Source organism: Gavialis gangeticus, unplaced genomic scaffold (assembly GCF_001723915.1).
Source record: "Gavialis gangeticus isolate Ggan-Ray unplaced genomic scaffold, GavGan_comp1, whole genome shotgun sequence".
Taxonomy (NCBI): Eukaryota; Metazoa; Chordata; order Crocodylia; family Gavialidae; genus Gavialis; species Gavialis gangeticus.
The window spans coordinates 14,581,452-14,589,009 of NW_017729000.1; the positions used below are offsets into that span (position 1 = coordinate 14,581,452).

A 7,558-nucleotide genomic window follows, 5' to 3' on the forward strand; every position below is an offset into this window, starting at 1 on the left:
GGGGGGCGGGGGGGGGGGGGGGGACCAGTGGTGGGCTAAGGTGTGTGTTCCTGCCCCCAGCCTCTCACAAGCAGGCAGCTGGGGAGGGCTGAGGCAATGGGGGAGGCTGTGGGAGAGTAAAAAGCCCCTATGGCGAGGGTTTTCCCTCCCCTCCGGGTGCGCAGACCTCAGCTGGGGGACCTTGGGGTTCATTCCACTGTGCCCCATCTCGCTGGGCTGACAAGTACAGACAGAAGCAGGCTAGGGAGCAGAGGCTTTACTGCCGCTACTTTGTGACAGCTGTGGGTAGAGTGGTTCGCTGAAGCAGACAGCACAGACCATGGCTGCAAAGCATCCTGGGATGCTGGGGGACTATGAGTTAACTAGGAGTTAAGCTTGAGACTGCATCCATCCAGCTTTATCATAAACTGGGTTTGGCCATTTTGAAAGCAGTTTATGTACACTGAACTTGCGTTCTGTCATAGATTAAAACCGGTTTCTGATCACTTAGCCCAGTTTGTGTGTACCCTCTGTCCCTAGCCAAAGGGTTCAGTAACTTCCCTATCAGGGTGGATAAAAACTTACGACTTTTTGTTAAGATGCTTTTTTTAAAAAGCAAACCTATATAAAGATAGTTTCAATTTAAGATATGTTAAAGCTCAAAAGATATCATCATAGAATAGGGATTATAACTTCTAATATATATTGTATTTGAGACCATATATTCATATAACCTTTTTAGAAAAGTTTTATAAAATACATCAGAACGGGCCATGGACTATATTGGGGCCCAGTTGTATGGGGTCCTCAGAGGCTCCTCTATAAATTAGTCAAAATTAAAAAAAAAAAAAAACACTCTACCCAATGAGACTCAGTGTTCAGTCTAGAAGATCCCATTAAGCATCTCTGTGATGTTTAGTTTCAGTTGTCAAACTGTGGATTTGTCTCTCCAAAGATAACATCCTTGTTAACAGCAGTATATGGAGATGAGAGAACAGCTCTGATTACCTATCCATCAGACCTGTTGTGTCTGCAAGTTTGTGTACACTTAGTCAAGCCCCTGCCTCTCTCTAAAAGTGCAAAGTTTCAAGAAATTAAACAAATAGAGGATTGTTGGAGGTGGAGTAGATCTGGGCAAGGAGAAGCATGGGGATAAATGCAAGGAGGGAGGGGCAGTAGAAACAAAAGAGAAACATTTTGAGCAAAATATTCCAGAAGTCTTGAGGGATAGGTTTCTGAGTATAGCCTTTCCACTAATTTGAGATCTAGTGAGGGAATGGTATAGTAGAAGGGAAAACCTATCATCATGGCAGCAGGCTTGCCAGGCTGTAAAGGAGAGAAGAAGTCAAAGATGAGAAGAAATCTAGAAGAAAAAGTGAAGAAAGCCCTAAGCTAATAACACACAGATGCAGTGCTGTCCTCCTAATACAGCATGGCAAAAATATCCCCCAAATATCCATGATTAATCTAGTAAATTGGAGATAGTTGTGAAGTCATTGGGAGGTGAACTATCTGCTTCAATTAGCTTTGGTAAATAAAATAACCAAATCATAAATTCAGTTTCCTGATGTTGCTGCAAAATTAATCTGAAAAAAAAAATCTCAGAATAAATCACTGCTTTAAAACAGAGTGTGTACCTTCTAAAAATACAACATACATCTCTCTCTGAGTTGTCTGGTATAACCTTAAAACATATTATTCACAACAAGAATGCACTTTTTGTAGAAGACACTGATTAAATTGAGGCTTCCTGACCAGTGATTTAAATTGATTTGATTTAAATCAAAGCCACCCTATGCCCTATTGAAAACACGAAGGAACTGAAGAAGGATTTGAGACAATTTGGTTTGGTATTTTTATTTCTTGTTCCCCTCTGCCCCTCCAGTTTCCTTCTTTTCATACATTACACATTTGAACCACATACAACTCTGACATGTTTGCGGACTATAGCAGTTTCCACTGCACATATAATTTACAAACTGCCCCTTAAACTGGTAAACAAATAGCTCTACCAAATCCATAGATATTATAGTAGTACAGATTCAAGGGTTATTGCATGTCAACCCACGTCACCTTTGGTCATCTGGAGGGCAGTAAATATCTAGTTACCATTTGAGCTGTCCAGTAAAGCATCAGATTAAAATGTCAAAGATTAGTGTCCAAAAATAGTTTTATTTTAAAGAAAGCACAGGCTTTCTGACATTGTGGGAGCCTGCATTTTCATAATATTCAAAGTTTAAACCAGCAATATTCCAATGCTGTCAGCAACTTTAAATAAGTCAGTAAGTTATAGGAAATGCCTGACCACTTCTAAAGAAGTAGCTGGGGAAAATCTGCTTTTCTGAAGAGTAATGAGCAATTAGTGTTTTACATGACATGCAGATCCAAGTTATCCTTTGGTAAAGTTATGCCTAGTCAAATCTCTTGTTTATAAAGGTACTCTCTGAACAACCACTTGATGCATTCATTGTCCCCAAACTTATCTTCTGCTCAGAACGAACACTTCTAGAACAGTAAATGGATAGTTACGCACAGGCGCCGGCTTTGTTTTTGGCCAGTGGACGTTTGCAGTACGTTAAAAAAAAACAACCAAAAAACAAAAACCAACCCCCCGACCCCAGCATCTACTCAGCACGTTTGTGTCAAGGCCCATGCATGCCCAGAAGAGGCAGTGTGTTACTTCGACCCGGCTCTGCAGCACCTGTAAAGATCGGGCGCTTTAGTGGGGCTTTTATCTAATAACTGATTAAATTGGCTTTAGCTAGAAGCACCAAAAAGCCCCACAGAAGTGCCCCTTCTTTACAGACACTGCAGAGCCGGGTCGAAATCACATGCTGCTTCTCCTGGGAAAGCGTAGTTTTTTTTAGTCTGTTTTTATTTAAGCATGGCTCCATGGATGCTGAGGACCCGCTACTTTTTTTCGGTGGGTGCTTGAGCCCCAGAGCACCCTTGGAGTTGGTGCCTGTGTAGTCATGTGTATTGGGGAGGTGAACACACTCAAAAAGTAGCTACCAAAAAGCTGAACCCCTGAAGATCACTAAGAAGTGAAGAAGTGCTGGATGAGAGCAGCTGAGAAGCCCACCCATGGAACACTTCTGGTAGGACGGGAGAATTAGGAAGGAGGAACAGTTCCCAGGCAATTTGGATCAACAGAAAGAAGGAAAAAGTCACACAAATGCCAAGAACCCCAGAGCAGATGGAAAAAAATCACTGCCCAGGCTGAAACACAAAGGGCCTGTAAAAGCTTTCAACATACAGCATTCGACAAACCAGTCTGAGGCAGTGAAGATCATTGGGTCTTTTTTGTATTTACTCTATCAATTTCATTTTTCTAAAAAGCAAATTCTACCTTGTGTGCAACAGAAAAAGTCCCTCCTTCTTTTTTGATCAAAATCTCTTTGGCAGGAATCCTACTCCCAGTTACTCCATTCCTGCTTTTACAGCAGGAAAGCAGCACAGAGGTTGGAGAAAGGGGATTTGAAGCCACCTTTGCTCCTAGCATATTCTGAGACAGTTGAGGGTTTGCCTGCTCCTAATGGCTGCTCTGCTTCTCTGTGTCCTGCATGGGATCTTGGAAGTAGAGGACAGGGCAGGACAACGTGCTGTGGCCATACCAGACGTGATAACGAAGTGGGCTGCGTGGATGGCGTCGGGTACAGGAACCAACTGTCTCTGCACTCAGACATAAGACCTTGAAGGTCTCCCTATAGTTCTGCTGCCTCAGTGCATCGGGGGGCTGTCTAGTAATCTCCACGTGAGGATTAGGAATAGAAACATGAATACGAAAAAAAAGCCTCCCACAGGGCATGATTCAGCCCATCAACAGGGCATAAAAAAAGGGGGAGACCCCCAAGGCACAGGAATTGGATAGAAAGTACATGATACATCTTAAACCCAGTGTTAAAACATACGCTGTGGGGCAGGTCCCCCTTAGAAGCAAGGGTGATACAAAAAGGTCTCAATGCAAAACAGCCCTGAGCCCTCCTTCAGCACACGGCAAGCCCTGTGCAGCTGTTCAGCTGTTTGCAAAGGAAAAACAAAAAACAAAAAAACCACTATTTCTCCTCTAAAATCAAGATATTAAAATATTTGTTTTCGTTGAAAAGATAGATTGAGTCTTGTGACTCGTTATTTACTATTCTGGTAACGCTGGCTGCATCTGCAACTGATAGTGTTTCCTCCGAGAGCGATCAGATTCCATTGGCCGCCTGCCAGCAGGCATGTGACTGCAGTAAAGGGAACCCTCAATACCAGACATGTAAGTAATGGCACAGAAACCAAGGGCAAGGATTAACTGCATTCAGACTCTGCAAACAGGGGGGAGGAAATTAACTCCTTTCACTTCTCTGCAGTGTTTTCTTAACTAAACTACATGGATTTGAAAAACAGAGAAGACAATTAAAAATTGACGCTCTAACAGATCATTATCCACGGTCTGTAGCGAGTGCCGTATTTAGCAAAACCACCTCCCCCCTGCCATTTGGACCCCAACTTCCCCAATTCAGCACACACCTCAGCATCTTAAAGTGACAAGTCAGGAAAAGTTCAGTTAATGAGCGACTCTGTTCTTGGGAAGGTTCCAGTATGTTTAAAATAGTTTTAATTTAGAAATGCTTCTGGGAGGCTGAACTTTTGCCTGGGCTGTGCAGACACACACAGGCACTCTGGAGTGGGGAAGCTGCAGGCCCCTGAGCACACAGGGTGTTTGGGGCAAATTCTGCAGAAAATACCTTCCTGCCTACAAGGTTTCTCACCTGAAAATAATTAGCTGCAACCAAACAGCATTCACAGCCCTCTCCCGGGGTGGGGCCACATGGTCCTGTGGGCACGTCTCATGGTGCTGATTTTGAACGCAGCATTGTGCTCTTTTGAGGCAGAACTGCTGCTGAAGCAGCGTTCCCTACACAAGACCATGAGTTCTGTTTTTTATTTCCTGTGCTGTACTTCCCATGTTACCTGGTGCAAATCACTTCATCCTTCTTTTTTTATTTCCACTGCTGTACTGGGCTCAGAGACCCTGGTGCAGCTAAGATGCCATTGCGTGAGGCACTGTATGAACAAGGAACAAAAAAATATGGCCCCTACCCCAACAAGTGGCTCTGTGCCTCAGTTTCTCCACCTATAAAACACTTCCCAGCATTGCCTGGGCACAGCAGAGTATTGCTTTGTTCGTACACATAAAAAGGGACCACTGGGAGTGCCCTGAAAATGAAGTACTATCAAAGCACAATTCTACTTCTTTGTTAAATTCACTTCCATGCTCCCCTCACTCCTCTCCTCTCCATAAAAACAGGTATTTTCTTTAGAAAGGATGGAAACAAACAAGCAAGCAAGCACTGCAGGTGTTTGGACTAGGAGCACTGGGGTTTTTTGCCCCCGCACTCCAGGCTGCTCTGGGACACTGCAGACTCACACACCTTGCTGCAGCAGACACAGTGCAAGGTGCTACGCTGGGCCATTAATTTCTGAGGGCTCACCACTGAAGTCAGCAGGGTAATCTTGTTAAAAATGGCCTAAGTTTGGCTGTAAACATGCCAGGGGAGGGAGTTCCCTTCATCTGTCCTTAATGCTTCCTCACTGTTTTGCATATTTACCACACCACAGTGATGCCACATGAGTATTAGTCAGACGCATAATCAGCATTATCAATGCACTCCACTACCCCAGAGGGCTCTGAGGGTGTCTGAAAAGCTGCTGTATTTGAATAAGCATATTTCATAAAGCACATGTTTGAACATCTGACAGTTAAAGAGAGCCTCGAGCCTCTAAGGCAAGTGCCAGGAGTGAAACCCCCCAGTACTTTTAAACAAACCTTTTTTTTTTTTAAAAAGGGGTATTAAAAGATGAAGTGATGCCAGGCAGCCCTGGTGCTCAACACCCAGCCTGCAACTCGCTCACTAACATCTGTGATCGGCGGCAGGAAATAGTGTCTGCCGGGGCCTCTTGCTAAGACTGCGTCGCTTCCCTCAGTCTCAGATAACAGCAGCAAACAAAGGCGCAGCTTCTTCCTTACATGCAGGCAGGTAAATGTAGAAAACCTTTGCACCAAATCATCTCCCACAGCAGCACAAAGTTAGCCTAAAGCCATTTTTTCCAGCTGCTGGATGATCTTCCCTACGTCAGTACATCTCAGGGGCCAGTGCAAACCCTGACATTCCCATTACTCCTGTGGGCAACAGAGGAGGGGAGTGTGGTCAGGGAATTGCAAGTGTGATGGGTGCGTATCCCCAGGGATTCACGGGCTGCTCAAAAGGCCTCAAGGGACCAGTGGGAGCTGGCGTACACTACAGCGCCTTCCATGACCAAAGAAAATCCTTTACAATCTAGCTTGCCCCGCGTCTTTAATAGGCACCACCATAAAATGAACATAATTAAAAAAAACCAGAGCAACTTCACTAGAACTGTTTGTATTCTGGAAAGAAACAGGGGGAAGGGGAGGAAGAGCAAGAAGGGTCTCAGTTAAAAAAAAAAAAAAAGTCTCCGTTTCCTTAGCTTAGGAAAACCAAGCATTTTGGAAGTGATGGAATAATATCCTGGGAAGGTAGAAAAGGGAAAAGCAAAACATTGCCATAGTCTACTCACTGCAGAATTAACGGAAAGCATAAGGAGGGCAATACAGGCAAAACACAAAGTAGGTAACAGGGGACGCTGCTCACAGTCATAATGAGGATATTTCCCTGGTGATTTCCATCTCTATCTGCTGACCAAGGCAGATATTTAAATGCCACCTGCTCATTGTTACCTGACTTGAGGAGTAGGTTGATTGATTATTTGATAGTGGAAATAGGGGGTCACAAGCTCAGCTCATCTAGAAGAAATCTGAACTGCTCCACTGATTTCTGGAAGCAATGCTGATTTACACCGGCAATGGGATGCATTAGCAATGCTATCAGAATGGCAGAGGCATCTGCTGACTAGTGCACAAGCTGACTCCTATTTTCAAAGGAGCTAAAAGGCGTTTCATTTGATCCAAAATCTGACCAGTGCCAGAATCTAATGCTAAGTATGTACGTGCACTGCTCACATTATGACACATTTGGTCAGGAAAAAAAAGAAGAACAAAAATCACATGTTTTTTTGTTTCACAAAAAGGCACTCTTACAACACAACGTGACAACTTGACCCTGCACAGGGAAGCAAGGCTCCAAAGGGCTGTAGAAATCAGCTGCAAGTGGGGTGTTCACAGCACTCATGCCTCTTATGAGGCATAGTTAAAAAAAATATTATCAAAAAGAAGGCTGCTGCCCAAGGAAATTCATTTGTATGAAAATATACTGGCTCGAATTCACCCAGTGACGCTGCCATGGAACAATATTTACAGCACCATGGAAACCTCGGCACAGAACTGGTAATGCACATAGGCGTCCGCAGAGGGTTACGCAATCTGTGTCATGTGAACCATCACATTTTATACTGTTTTAAAGGCTCCGCCAAAAAGGCTGCCAATCTTGCGCTACAAAGTGGGGCATTTTATTTTCTTCGTCTGCATGCATCATCAGGCTCACTGCAGCCTTTGCTTTCTTAGTTTAACCTGTAAGTGTCATTACACTGCAGCTGGAGCTCAACCAAACAACTTATG

General features: G+C 44.0%; 1 protein-coding gene across 3 annotated transcripts in view; it reads right to left on the reverse strand.

Moving 5' to 3' along the window:
- FNIP1 (folliculin interacting protein 1) overlaps positions 1–7,558 on the reverse strand; it is a 114,269-nt gene that overhangs the window by 14,160 nt on the left and 92,551 nt on the right. The gene's annotated exons all lie outside the window — the stretch shown is intronic.